This window comes from Pelodiscus sinensis, chromosome 20 (assembly GCF_052426305.1).
Source record: "Pelodiscus sinensis isolate ZL-2025 chromosome 20, ASM5242630v1, whole genome shotgun sequence".
NCBI lineage: Eukaryota > Metazoa > Chordata > Testudines > Trionychidae > Pelodiscus > Pelodiscus sinensis.
Genome location: NC_143071.1, coordinates 25,955,477 through 25,970,422, shown reverse-complemented (window position 1 = coordinate 25,970,422; position 14,946 = coordinate 25,955,477).

The window sequence follows — 14,946 nt, the reverse complement described above, 5'->3', positions numbered from 1 at the left end:
TCCTGTGAGTGGACACTGTAACAGGCAGTATTGTAAGTGGGCTTGGCAGAAAACGTTTGCCTGAAGCGGGATGCTGTGTGAAGCGCTTGCTCTCCCCTTTGCTTTCAGAGCACCAGGGGCGGGAGGGGGGAGTGGACAGATATTTTTAATTCTGCTGACGGGCCGGTTGCACAGTGCGGGGGTGCCTGTGGCTCAGCTGCACGAAGCCAAAGTGTGATTCAGAAGCTGACAGCCTCTGACTCGGCGCCACGCCCTAGGAGCTCAGAAGCTACAGCTGGGTCAGAGCCCTGGGACGAAACCACATCTCCCACGTGCCTCTCTGGGGGAGCGGGCCCACAGGCACGGGGGCCTGGTGACTCAGCCTGTGCAGAAAGCACTGACCTTTGCACAATGACGCTGCTCGTGCCGCTTGCAGCTCGGAAAGGGCCACACAGGGCTCCCGCCCTTGGTGTCAGAAGCCAGCCTCCCCCATGCACTAATCACACTGGTAGTGAAAGGGGCCCGATCCTGCCAGAGGCTGGGCACTTCCTGGAAGCTCAGGACTGCGAGCAAGGGCAGCAAGAGAAATTGCCTGGCACATGATGTTGAAGCTAAACCAGGGGTGGGGAACCTCAGGCCAGGGGGTGAGATGCGGCCCCCAGCTTGCTGGGACCTGGCCCCCATGGCTCAGGGCTTCCCTCCAGCGTTGGGGAGTCCATGCTGGTGCTCCAATGCCCCCCACCATCCCACTGTGGGTCTGGAGCAGACAAAATCTACCAGCCTGGGCTCCCCTAGGCTCTGTGTGAGGGAAATATGGGGTTTGTCTTTCTCCTTCGCAGTCAGGGGCCACATCAGTGGGGGGGGAGGTGTTTGATTTTGGTTTTTGTTTCTCTCTTGTGGGTCAGTGTCCCCCGACCTGACAAAGGTTCCCCAGCCCTGAGCTCAACCCTCAGGGAGTGATCTTAAACCTGCACTGCTCCCGTTCCTTTCAGATACTGCTCATCTTTGCAACCTCTGTCCCCCTTTGCTCCCCCTTGGTGCATCCCGGATCTCAGGCTCCCCTCAGGAGAGTGGCACTTGCTGGGAGTCCCCAGGTCCCGACTTAGCAAAGAGGCAATTCAGGAACGCCAAAGCCCTTCCCCCCTGTGGAAAGTGTCCTCAGGGCTGGCAAGTCAAGAGCGTCCCAGCACTCTTGCCAGTCACGTGGCGGGGCAACCTCGCCCCGGCCCCTGCCCGGGCCCTATGGGGACTGGAGGAGGCAATCTTGCGGGAGTCCTGTGGGGCGCAGCATCCCACAGCTGCTGCTCTCCTTCTGATGAGCAAGCCCTGCTCTGGGATTGATTCAGTCTAATGAACTTCTCTGTCCCCCTCCTCCATGAGCCAAGACACAAAGGGCTCCTCTGATTTCCCAGGCTTGCCACAGAGCTGTCGGTGTGAGGGGCCATCTTCTCTGGCACAAGAGCTGTGCCGTGCCCCTGGGCAGAAAGAAGTGACGCCCAGCTTTGGGCCAGCTGATCTGCCCAAGCTCCCTACAGGGCAAATGGGCATTAACAACCCAGAGCTCGGCCTTCCTGAGGGTATGTCTACACTACCACCCTAGTTCGAACTAGGGTGGTTAATGTAGTCATTCGAAGTTACAAATGAAGCCTGGGATTTAAACATCCCGGGCTTCATTTGCATCTTGCCGGGCGCCGCCATTTTTAAATCCCTGGTAGTTCGGACTCTGGGCCCGCGGCTACACGCGCACGGAGTAGGTAGTTCGAATTAGGCTTTCTAATGGAATGAGGTGTACCGGTAGTTCGAATTAGAAAGCCTAATTCGAACTACCTACTCCGTGCCGCGTGTAGCCACGGGCACGGAGTCCGAACTACCGGGGATTTAAAAATGGCGGCGCCCGGCAAGATGCAAATGAAGCACGGGATAGTTAAATCCCGGGCTTCATTTGCAACTTCGATTGACTACGTTAACCACCCTAGTTCGAACTAGGATGGTAGTGTAGACATACCCTGGGAGAGCAGGGCTGTGGGAACCCAGCTGGGAGAGCCTCTTGTCCCTGCACAAACTGTGTTGCTGTGTTTTACTTTCTAATAGTAAATGATGAACACGGAACGGGGCTCCCGTCTGGTTTGCGTTCCCTCCCCCGCTTAGCGGGTGTGTCTCTTCTGGGCCTCACTCGGTGGGGCTGCTTTCACGCCTGCTGTTGTGCCTCTTCTAGAAGATTTGCAACTCGCCAGTTCTACAGAGGGGGAAGCTAAGTCACAAAGAGCATAAAGCACCATGTTCATCACCTTGGGGTGCCCAGGAGGGGACCCCCGGGCCTGGTTCTTCGGCAGCACCAAACCCCCTTCACACCAGCTGTGCACGGTGGGAGGTGCAGGTTCACAGCCACTCCGCAAAGTCAGGCCCAAGTTATCTCCAGGGACACACCCAAATCCAGCAGCCACACTGGGTCTGAGTGGCTTGCTTGGGGGGTATGAAGTTCATGGCTAGCAGGCAGGACACCAGGATGCCAGAGCTGATTTAAACATCAAGGCCCAGCCCCTCAAATGTCTTCAGGCTCCTAATGTCCATTGATGTTAATGGGAGTTAGGCACCAAAATGCCTTTTGAGGAGCCGGGCCTAACTCACTGTGTAGCCATGGGCAAGTCACTTAACATCCCCCTGCGTCAGTTTTCTCGCCGGTGAAATGGGGATCGTGATACCTGATCGCCTCAAGAGGTCGTAAGAGGCCTAATTCAATACCCCTTCCAGAGTGTGAAGCGCAGAGAAAAAGGAGCCAGCTAATCCCCAGCCCCCCTGGCGTCTAGTACTCATGGCCATAGGCCAGGAGGAGAATAGGAGCAGGAGACATTCTAGTAGAAGCTCCCACCTACTGTATCAGAACCACATGCTCCTTAGGAACCCCCGGCTGTTTCTCCTTCCCAGGCAGTTCTTAAAACACACCCTGTGTGCAGCCATCTTTCAGTCTGCCTGGCAGATGTGTGCATTTGCAGCCTCAGCAGATGCTTCACAAGCCAATCGTGATCCCACTGAAGCCTCGGAGCATGAGACAAACACTCTCAATAGTGAAATAGCCGTCTCCACGCTAGTGACAAGCACAAGCACTCACCAAATAACCATCTCCAAGCACAAGCACTCACCAGCTCTAACCTATGAAGAGTCTGGAATGGCCAAGCCAAGCGGCTTTGGAGCTAGATTGGCTTTGTTAGAAGGTGAGCAAAGTATCTGAGAACTGAACCCCAGCTCACCGACTGGCCCCACAAGCTTCCACACTGCCCCTTGCAGTTCACACCAAACCTTCCTCTCGTCGCTGAGTTTAGGCATCGTCAGAGGGTATCACAAGCCACGTTAGGAAGGGAAGCAAGCTCCAGAGAGGTGAGCATCCCGCGACATAGGCGCTAGTAGAAGCTCCCACCCACTGTATCAGAACCAGGTGCTCCTTAGGAGCCCCCAGTCGTATGTCCGGGGGATCGGAATGGTGTCACAGGATGCTGATGCGGGATGGGAAACATTCCATGCCTAATAGTGATAGAAATGTAGCCGTGTTAGTCTGGGGTAGTTGAAGCAAAATGCAGGACAATGTAGCACTTTAAAGACTAACAAGATGGTTTATTAGATGATGAGCTTTCGTGGGCCAGACCCACTTCCTCAGATCAAATAGTGGAAGAAAGTAGTCACAACCATATATACCAAAGGATACAATTTAAAAAAAATGAACAAATATGAAAAGGACAAATCACATTGCAGAACAGAAGGAGGATGCGGGGGGGTGGGAAGGGGGAGGAAGGAAGGTAAGTGTCTGTGAATTGCTGATATTAAAGGTAGGGAGAGAGGGATGTTTGTGAGTTAATGGTATTACAGGTGATAATTGGGGAAACTGTCTTGATAATGGGTGAGAAAGTTCAAAGACTTGTTAAGTCCTTGTTGGTAAGTGTCGAATTTTAACATGAATGACAGTTCAGAGGATTCCCTTTCAAGTGCAGATGTAAAAGGTCTTTGTAGCAGAATGCAGGTGGCTAAGTCATTTAGAGAGTGTCCTTTCTGGTTAAAGTGGCAAGAAACTGTTTTCTCTTTGTGATCTTGTCTAATATCTGTTTTGTGGGCATTAATCCTTTGGCGAAGTGTCTGAGATGTTTGTCCAATGTACATAGCAGACGGACACTTTCGGCACATGATAGCGTAGATTATATTTCTGGATGCGCAGGAATATGTGTTTCTAGGTATGACCCATAGTCTCCTATAGACAACCACCTAACCTCAAGATGATTCTTACCAACCACCACAGGACATACCACACTAATACCAACCCTGGTACCTTCCCTTGCAACAAACCCCGTTGCCAGCTTTGTCCACATATTCATTCTGCTGATACCATTATTGGACCTAACCAAGTGAGTTATAAGATCAAGAACACATATTCCTGCGCATCCAGAAATATAATCTACGCTATCATGTGCCGAAAGTGTCCGTCTGCTATGTACATTGGACAAACATCTCAGACACTTCGCCAAAGGATTAATGCCCACAAAACAGATATTAGACAAGATCACAAAGAGAAAACAGTTTCTTGCCACTTTAACCAGAAAGGACACTCTCTAAATGACTTAGCCACCTGCATTCTGCTACAAAGACCTTTTACATCTGCACTTGAAAGGGAATCCTCTGAACTGTCATTCATGTTAAAATTCGACACTTACCAACAAGGACTTAACAAGTCTTTGAACTTTCTCACCCATTATCAAGACAGTTTCCCCAATTATCACCTGTAATACCATTAACTCACAAACATCCCTCTCTCCCTACCTTTAATATCAGCAATTCACAGACACTTACCTTCCTTCCTCCCCCTTCCCACCCCCCCGCATCCTCCTTCTGTTCTGCAATGTGATTTGTCCTTTTCATATTTGTTCATTTTTTTTAAATTGTATCCTTTGGTATATATGGTTGTGACTACTTTCTTCCACTATTTGATCTGAGGAAGTGGGTCTGGCCCACGAAAGCTCATCATCTAATAAACCATCTTGTTAGTCTTTAAAGTGCTACATTGTCCTGCATTCCATGCCTGTTCCTGTCGGCTTTACGGGAAACCCAGCGTTTCAGCCTCACAAACAAACAGAAAGGCACCATTTGACTCCAGCTCTCCGGCCGCTTGGACTCTGCTCTGGTGGCCTGGCTTCCACCATCTACAGGAATAGTCCCAGATGGGCTGGCCCACAGCTCTAGGTGTGGTCCCTGGCGGGTACCAGTCCTGCTGAAAGAAGGTTTCAGGGTTGATGCTCATTAGGTCCAGAATTGCGCCCTTTCCTGTGACATGATCTCGTACCTCTGGGGGCACAGCCAGGTTGTGCTACGTGGACTGTGATGTGCCAGGAGTGTGGCCTAGTGGTTGGGGGGGCACCGAGCATCAGTGGTGACCCACTCGTAGGTCATGAGGAATGCCTCCAGGTCATCCCTGGGACCCATCTTAATCCGGCCTGTTGGGATAGCTGCTGGGCCACCCTCCCACCCTTCCGGGGTAGGGGAAGGGCTTGCAGGGGACCACAGCAGTGTCACCATCTGTTGGACCAGCTGCACCTGTTGCTATGTGGTCAACTCACACATCAGCTGTTGCTGTGGTTCCTGATGCTGTCTCATCTGCAGCTCGCGCTGTGGGGCCAGCAGTGCCTGCTCTTACTGCTGACCATCCAGCAGCCATGTCAGGATCTTCTCAGGCTCCAGGAGTCATGGGTGGGTCCTTCTGGCTGGTCCCAGTCATTGCCCCAATACTCCACCGCTTGTCACAACGTCTGCACACCCTGTTTCATACGCCTGATAGGGGGGTGCGGGACCACAACGGTTAACTCTCTGGGGTAGCCTCCAGGCCTCACAACCCCACAGTCCGACACCTAAGGAGAAGGCACTTGCCCCAGTGCCCCTGGGTAGTGTGGCCTACTAGCCAGAGTCAGCGTAACAGCACTTTGCCAGACCGCTGCTTGTAAGCAAGCACATTTATTTTCCAGATGAAAGCTTTGCAGAGAAAGCCCTTCCACAAGAGTTGGAGCCCTTGGACAGCAGCTCCTGTTCATCTGCTAGATCTGAAACAAGGCCCCGAGTCAGTTTCCATACAGCCAAACGCCCTTTTCTTGATCTCCGTAGTGTCTGGAAATCCAGCATGAACAAAAGTCTGTTAACTTGGCGGTGCCTCTCCGGTGGTGTTGACGATGTGTGTGAGTGACCCAATAGCCCCGTTTTAACTCCTGACAGTGGTGTGCGGACCCTCCCGCAGACAGTACCACACAGCGATACGCACAAACCCACTGTCGTACCAAAACTCCTTCCAGTACCTTCCGCCAAAGACACGTTTGAGGGTTACAAAGTTGTGCCTGCTCTGCAACCCGGGGAACTGCCTCGCCCCTCAGCCCTCTTGGTGACAGAGGGGGAAAGGGCTGGAAAACGGGACGCACGAAGTACCCGAAGGGCGCGGTAAGCAGATGGGAATTAAAAAGAACCACATGGAAGCCGAAGGTCAGGGGAACTGACTCATGGGCTTGGCACACTTGGGATTGACAACGCTGCGGCTGGGCTTGAGTCCATGGGAGTGGTTAAAGCCGTGTGAGGCTCAGCAGGGTCCATGCAGAGAGGCCTGAGGGAATTTTGTTTAATGCAGGGGTGGGGAACCTCAGGCCTTGGGGCCGGATGTGGCCCTTGGCTTGCCTGGATCTGGCCCTCGAGGCTCAGGGCCCCTCCCCTAAGCATTGGGGAGCCCGTGCTGGCATTCCAGCCCCTCCCCCCCCGCGCCCTGCCGGGCTGCAGCACACAAAATCTACCAAGCGGTGCCCTCCTAGTGTGGCAGGGGTAGACGGGGAGGGTCTTTCAGCGGCCCCCAACCCAAAAAAGTTTCCCCGCCCTGGTTTAATTGCTGCCTGTGCGGGTTTACACTTTCCCCCGAGTTCGCCGTGTAGGTTTGGTGCCCAGGCAGGAGGATGGGGTCCCCGGGGGCCTACAAAGCGACTGAACGTCAAACAGAAACATGAGATGGGCTCTGCTCAGTGGGTCAAATGGGAGGATTTTAAGCAGCTTGCTGTGGATGGAGCCTCTGGCCTCTGAGTTCTCCAGACCGACCTGGCCCCAGTCCCTGGCAATCCAAAGTCACCCAGTAAAAAAGCTTGTGGGCTATAGAACAAACAAATCTCCGTGCCACAGAATCCTGCATCCCCGCCGGCAACCTCAGCTTAAATGAGCAGGAAAGTCAAAGCACCCTCCCGCCAGCTAGGGAGCATCCATCCCGAGTAGGGATGTAATAGTGCAGGCGATCAACTGAGTAACTGAGAAGCAAAAGTGTATCACTTAATGCTGTAGCCTACACGCATTTCTCCCCACCCCCCATTTAGCAGGCTGGCCAGCAGCCCGGCTCAGTCCTGGCTTGCACCATGTCCGGGGCCTGCCCCTACTGCGGCTCTGTATTTACAGTGTATTAGCAAGCAGGCAGGCGGGCAAGCACCCTGGTTCAATTCTGGCTCGTGCCAAGTTCAGGAGCTCAGACCCTCCCTGGACAGGGGCTGCTGCCACTGTATCAGAGGCAGCATCGGGGGTGACAGGCAGCCAGTCCTCGAGGGGACCTGGTTTTTAAACTGATTCCCAGCTCCCGCCTGGCACCCGCCCTGCTGCCTCTGATACAGCGGCAGCAGCGCGGAGCGGTAGGGGCTCCTCGGGAGTGGGGCTGGATTCACTGGCTGAAGCCCCCCGGGACTATAGACTGGTCGAGTAACTGATGTGTTCATCGACTATTCAATTAACCTATTTGACCTCCCTGATCCAGAGTCGGGATCAAGCACACAAGTGGCTTGGGAGCTGCCACTGCGCTTGGATTCCATGATGCCCTCTTGGCTAACGGGCGGCTGGGAGAGCAGCTCCAGCCTGCGACGGCATCGCAGGGCCCGGGCCAGGACGGGCTGCATCTGAGACCAGCTCCACATGGGCCAGGGTGGGAACGGGGCTGTGTCCCAAGGGGTCGCGCCTCTTCCTATCTGCAAAGTGAGCCAGGGAGATTTGTTTTCATAGCAGAGGAGGGCCCAGAGTGCACACTCCAAACTCCTTCTTGGCTTTGGGGTCGCCCCTTCCAGGGCAGGGTCGTCCTTATGGGGCCCTACCAGGGGGAATGTAGCTTACATTTCCTACAGGGCACTGTCCTGGCATGCCCAGCCCCCCTCATGTCGGGGGCTCACAGCAGGGAGACTGCGATCCAACAGTACCTGTAAGAAATTATGCGTGGGGTGAAGTGTGAGGGACTCAGGGCAGGGGGCTGGGGCGTGGGGTGGGGGGTGCAGGAATCAGGGTTGGGTGTGTGAGGGGCTCAAGGCAGGAGGTTGGGGGTGGGTGGGGGCCATCACAATAGCCCCAGCTCTCCACATGGCCAGGCAGGATTGGGCTGGGGGTGGGTGGGGCTTGGCTCCGGGGCGGGGCCTCAGGCAAAAGGGGCGGGGCTGGGTCTTGCCTTTCACTCAGCGCCCATGGTGGCAGGTTCCCATTTGCGGATTACGGAGCAGAGATGGGCACCACTCTGCAGCCTGGACTGAGGTGCCTCTCTCGAAGGGCCAGGGCCAGCACACACGCCAGTCTTAGCTCGTGTGTCTCCCTGCCTAGCACACTGGTTTGTGGATCACATTCTTAACCACCTCTCTCTCCCCCGTCCGTCACACAGGGTGCCTACAGCCTCACGGATCTTTGTGGGTCACGTTGTTGCCTTGTGATTTCTCCAAGTCCTAGGACACTTAGGACTGCAACTTCTAAGTCCCTTTGTGGCTCCCACCCTACGGGTACGTCTACACTACAGCATAATTCGAACTAACTTCATTCGAATTAGTTCATCTAGACCTAAAAGCTAATTCAAATTAGCGTTTTGCTACTTCGAAATAGCATGTCCACACTGAGTGGACCCTGAACCGAAGTTAAGGCTGGCCGGAACCAGTGCTGGCAGGGCATCAGGTTAGGACTGAGAGCGTGGAGCTGCTGCCTCAGGCTAGCCGAGGGCTGTGCTTAGGGGGACCCGACCCCCACCAAGGACAGACAGTTCTCAGGGTTCCCCACATGCTTGTCTAACTCGATGGGGGACAGCAAAGCAGTCCTGGCTTGGCGTGCCCTGAGTGCCCACACTCGGCACATCACAGCACTCGACCATCAGACTGGCTGCACTTGCCGCAGGCTGCCATCCGGGGGGGTCAATCAGGGGGCTGTCAGGATCCAGGAGGCCCTGCAGGACAGCTGCCACCCTGGGGAGCCCGCAGAGCCACCCCAGTCCTCCCCATCAGGGGCTTGTGCCCCATTCCTCCCTCACCTCCTTCCACTTACCCCTCCCTAGCCCCCCTTCCTGATGTAAAAAATAAAGGGCATGTGTGTTCAAAAATAGAAATTCTCTTTATTTAACAAAACTGGGCGGGGGGGATTAACCTCTGGGGAGACTGGGAAAAGGAGGTGGGAGAGGGGAAGAGAGAAGGTGGGAGAGGGGAGGGGAAAACCTGGGAGTAGGGAGCTGGAAGGGGGAAGCCAGGGAAGAATGAGGAGGAGAAGTATAAAACTTTGGTACGCCATATCTTCAGTACTGTGTACAGATGTGGTCTCCTCACCTCAAAAAAGATATTTTGGCCTTGGAAAGGGTTCAGAAAAGGGCAACTAAAATGATCAGGGGTTTGGAACAGGTCCCATATGAAGAGAGGCTAAAGAGACTGGGACTTTTAGACAGCTTAGAAAAGAGGAGACTGAGGGGGGATATGATAGAGGTCTATAAAATCATGAGTAGGGTGGAAAGGGTGAATAAAGAAAAGTTCTTCATTAGTTCCCATAATACAAGGACTAGAGGACACCAAATGAAATTAATGAGCAGCAGGTTTAAAACTAATAAGCAAAAGTTCTTCTTCACACAGCACATAGTCAACCTGTGTAACTCCTTGCCACAGGAGGCTGTGAAGGCTAGAACTATAACAGAGTTTAAAGAGAAGTTAGATAAATTCATGGAGGTTGGGTCCATGGAGTGCTATTAGCTAGGGGGTAGGAACGGTGTCCGTGGCCTCTGTTCATAGAAGGCTGGAGATGGATGGCACGAGACAAATTGCTTGGTCATTGTCTTCGGTCCATCCCCTCCGGGGTACCTGGTGCTGGCCGCTGTCGGCAGACAGGCTACTGGGCTAGATGGACCTTTGGTCTGACCCAGTACGGCCGTTCTTATGTTCTTATGTTCTAAGCTCAGGGCTCAGGGTCGGGGGTCTCGCCGGCTCAACTCGATTGTCATGCAAACCTACTCCTGGGTTCACGTGGCCTTTGGTGGCCAGGCAAGCAGCTATCATGGCCTAGATGGTGACATTCCTGTGCCTAATGTGGAGATCGTGGACGTTGGAGTCCTCCCCCCAAACCTGGTTGAGGTCCACGATGTCCGCACTAGACCAGGCGAGCGCCCGCCTCTTGCGGCCCCTGGCAGGCTCCTGGGAGCTGCCAGCCTGGTCCTGGGAAGAGGCAGAGGGCTGGGCGGCAGCAGGTGGCTGGCTCATGCTGTGCCAAGTGCAGGGTCTGCTGGCTGGGTGCTGGCAGGCTTGCAACTAGCACAAGCACTGTAGCCTGACCGTGCCCCTTTAAGGGCTCCGGGGCCGGGAGGAGGGCAGAAGAGTTTCCTTGGTTTGACCCAGAGTGGCCACCAGGGCAACCTGGGAAGGGCTAGCCTCCCACTAGTTCGAATTTAGTGGCTACACAGCCCTTAATTCGAACTATTAAAGTCGAACCAGGCATTACTCCTTGTAGAATGAGGTTTACCCAGTTCGAATTAAGCGCTCCGCTAGTTTGATTGGAATTCGAACTAGCAGTTTGTATGTGTAGCCCCTATTAAAGTTAATTCGAACTAACGGCTGTTAGTTCGAATGAACTTTGTAGTGTAGACATACCCTTAGTGACTTGCCCAAGGCCGCATGAGTAGATTGTGTCAGAGGGAGCAAACCCCCGTTTCTTGGGTTCCAGGCTAGCACCTTAACCATCGAACCTTCATTCCTGCATCAAACTTACGGAGAGCTCTTTGGCTATGGAATCCTGTCGGCATGCGGAGAACTACAATGACTCTGCTGGTCCCCGTTGCCACTCTCGGAGGTCAGGGAAACGCTGCAAGAGACATCGGCCTCCCCCTCCTTTCCCATTTCTCCTGGCTGAGCTCAGAGACATGGGCAGGGCTCAGCCCCACCACGCCCTCCGGAACCCCACGCAGTCTGTGAGCTAATCCCGGAGCTTCGGCCCCAGCGCATTACAGGGGGATGAATCACTCCCTGACCTCTGCCTTCTGGAGTGTTCAGTTTCTTCTAATTTTATGGGCTGTATCAACTGGGTTATTGAATCCAGATGTCTGCGAAACGCGCCCGCAAGGCTCCGAAAGCCCGAAGGAGCAGCGCCAGTGGCAGGAATCGGAGCTGGTAATTCATTTTTCATAAACAAGCAATGGCCAAGAGGCGGAGAGCCAGGCGGTCTCCCCACTCGTTATCTGGGAGCCCCAAGGAGTGAGCAGGAGTTTATTATCCCCACAAACAAGTCCCGATATCTCTGTAACTGTCCTGGCCACTCACCCACCCGCTGCACGCAGGGGCTGCCTGGCTCTGCTCAGGCTGAGGCTTTGATGGCTTCCACCTGGGAGCAGCTGACGGTGCTCTAGCAGGCGTAAAAGGCCTGGGGTGGAAAGGCAGCTGGGCAGGAGACAACCAGTGTGCAATGGCTGCAGGGAGCCAAGAATTCATACACTTAAGCCCTGCTGAAACTACAACTAAAAGCATGTCGTTTGACACATCGGCAGCAGTCTGCCCGGAGACGTGGGCCAAATGAGGCATCTTTGTCATATAGGGAGGATCTTGACTACGTCCGGACCCATCCGAAAGCCTTGGAGAATCTCTTGAGGATCGGGGCCATGGCTAAGGGACTGTCTATGTGACATGAGGACGCCACGCTTTGCTTGCATCAGGAGTGACTGTGCATAGCCAAGTCCCCAGCAGAGGGGTACTGACAAGCTGTTCTGGAGCATGTTGCTTGACGGCAGTTTGGATTCCGACCGGTAGTTCTCTGAGACAGCGCGGGTTTTAATGGTGAGACATTACTTCTACAGCTGGCGCCCCTAGAAGCACCAGTCCAAGATGAAGACTCCATTGAGCTAGGTGCTACATCGGGCGGGGAATCTTTGGGGGGTTAGAGGCCACTGGCACCCAGGAAAATCAAAAAATCAGTCGGGGGCCGCACACAAGTGAGAAGCAAAAAAAGCCCCAAACACTCACCCTCCGACTGACCGACTGAAAGACACGCCCCACATTCCCCTCACACCCCAGAGCCAGAGGGACTCAGCCTAGCAGATTTTGTGTGCTCCAGCTCACAAGCGCAAGCTCCCCAATGCTGGGGGGCGGGGGGCAGAGCCTATGGGGCTGCATCTGGCCCCCGGGCCTGCGGTTCCCTCCCCCTGTACTATATGGACAAGTAACAAAGAGGGCCCCTGCCGGTCGCAGTCTGACACAATCCGACAGCAGGAGGCAGATGGACAAGAGGCAAATGGGAGTGTGGTGATATTTACAGTTACATTTTGTGTTGTTTTATGCAACACAAAAGAAGAAATCTCAGCTCCTGTCCCGTCCAGCCTAAACAGTGCTATTCACATGGGCTAGGAGCTGGCGTGGGGGAGGTCTGAGCAGGAACGTGTGTACGAGTTGCTCTGTCTGCACCCCTATGAAGGCTCCTTTGGGGGGAGGAGCAGGGAGAGAACGACCTAGGGAGGGAAACGCTTATTTTTAAAATGGCTTTCTGGTCTTTCCCTTATCTGAGGCTCTGGCGTACTGGGCTGCTCTGAGTCGGTCTTAGCTGGAGATTTCAAAGAGCTGTCTACAGATTCCATTTCCCCAGAGGGGATTTTTCATCTCCTACGTCATTGACGGCTTTCTACCGGGATGCCAGAAAGCCAGCACAGGCTGTTTTTATCTTGAAGACAGAGGGAGGAACCCTGCAGGCTGCATGTAGGAAAGGAGTTGTTGTGGTAATTTGGCCTTGAAGTTTACCCTAGTTGCGGACTCAACTGTGAGGAGTAAAGGGAAGTTGGCAGATGTCACAGTCATCTATAACATACATGGATAGGAAAAGAAGCACAAGCGAGGGAGAAGGACTGAATTAGTCCAAACAAAAAGGCGGACGGATGTAACTCAAGGACCAAAGGTGCGACTAGACTACAAGGTTTTTTTAGGAGACACGGCCGTTTTTCCAAAAAAACTTCACCTACGTCCACAGTGTAATCGTGTTCTTTCGAAAGAAAATCGAAAGAACACAGAGGTTTTTATGACATTGGTAAACCTCATCCTACGAGGAAGAACGCCTTTTCCGAAAGAGCTCTTTCAGAAACAAGCGTGTGTGGATGCAGAAGAGGAAGTGTTTTCAAAAGAAGAGGCCTCCTGGAAAAAGCACAGGGTGCCCTGATGGCCATTCTGCCCATAGTAATCACAGCTTACATGCGAGAGAGCATCCAATGAGTGTGGACACTCTCTTTTGAAAAAGCAGATCACTTTTTCAATGTGCTTTTGAAGTGTGGACGCTCTCTTTTGGAAGAAGCTTTTTCAGAAGATATCGTCCGAAAAAACTTCTTATGAAAGAAGCTTGCAGTCTAGATGTACCCTATGTGGCTGTGTCCAGACTCCATGCCTCCGTCGACGGAGGCATGTAGATTAGCCAGCTCGGAAGAGGGAAATGAAGCCGCGATTAAAATAATCGCGGCTTCATTTAAATTTAAATGGCTGCCCCGATCTGCCGATCAGCTGTTTGTCGGCAGATCGGGAGAGTCTGGACGCGATGCCCCGACAAAGAAGCCTTTCTTCATCGACACAGGTAAGCCTCGTGAAACCAGGTTTACCTGTGTCGATGAAGAAAGGCTTCTTTGTCGGGGCATCGCGTCCAGACTCTCCCGATCTGCCGACAAACAGCTGATCGGCAGATCGGGGCAGCCATTTAAATTTAAATGAAGCCGCGATTATTTTAATCGCGGCTTCATTTCCCTCTTCCGAGCTGGCTAATCTACATGCCTCCGTCGACGGAGGCATGGAGTCTGGACACAGCCTGTTAGAACCATGCCTGATAAACAAAAGCAATTGAGGACCTGAATCAATGAACCAGCTGGGGTGAAACAGGAGTGGACTGTGTCAATGACAGCGCCAGCCCAATTCGGCTTCCTTTGCTTTTCCCCAGAAAGGATACGTACCTTTGATCCAAATCAAAGACTGTCAAACGCTGGGGGTTTTATTTTAAAAAAGTGATAACTGATGGGTTTGGCCTCTTTTTTTCACACACACATTCCTTTCTAGAGGTAGAATGGAAAAAAGAAAAAATGGAAGAGGGAAGAAAAAAACCATAAAAGCAAAAAATTTAAACCCAAATTTTCTATAAGGCCTGGTCTATACTAGACAAGGCAGGTCAGCTTAAGTTATGTCATCCAGCTAGACAAAATGCATAGCTGGATTCAGCTCAACTTAAGCCGAGCCCCCATGGCATCCACACTGCGGGAGGCCGACAGGAACACATGCTCCCGCCAGCTTCCCTACTCCTCGCAGAACAAGGAGTAGCAGATGCCAGTGGGGGCTGCCCTCAGTGTTCGATTTACAGGTCTATATAAGGCCCGTTAAATCGAATGCTAGAAGATCAAACTCCGGAGAGTCGATCTGCTCTCTAGTGTAGACGTACCCTAAGGAGTTTATGAAAACAGTCAAACAAATGACAACAAAATGTTCCATTTCAAGGTCAGCAGCATGAAAATAACTTCAGAGAGTGCTGACGGTTTCCTCAATTTTCTTTTCCAGTTTCTCAGCCAGCTCTCCTGATGCGTACGGCCCATAGTGGATATTCACCCCAGTGCAGACACAAGGCCCATGAGCCACTGCAGCGCTGGTGGTTTACGTAGGATGAAAGTGAGGCTGGCCATTTGCATAGAGGTGAATTTCCTATGTC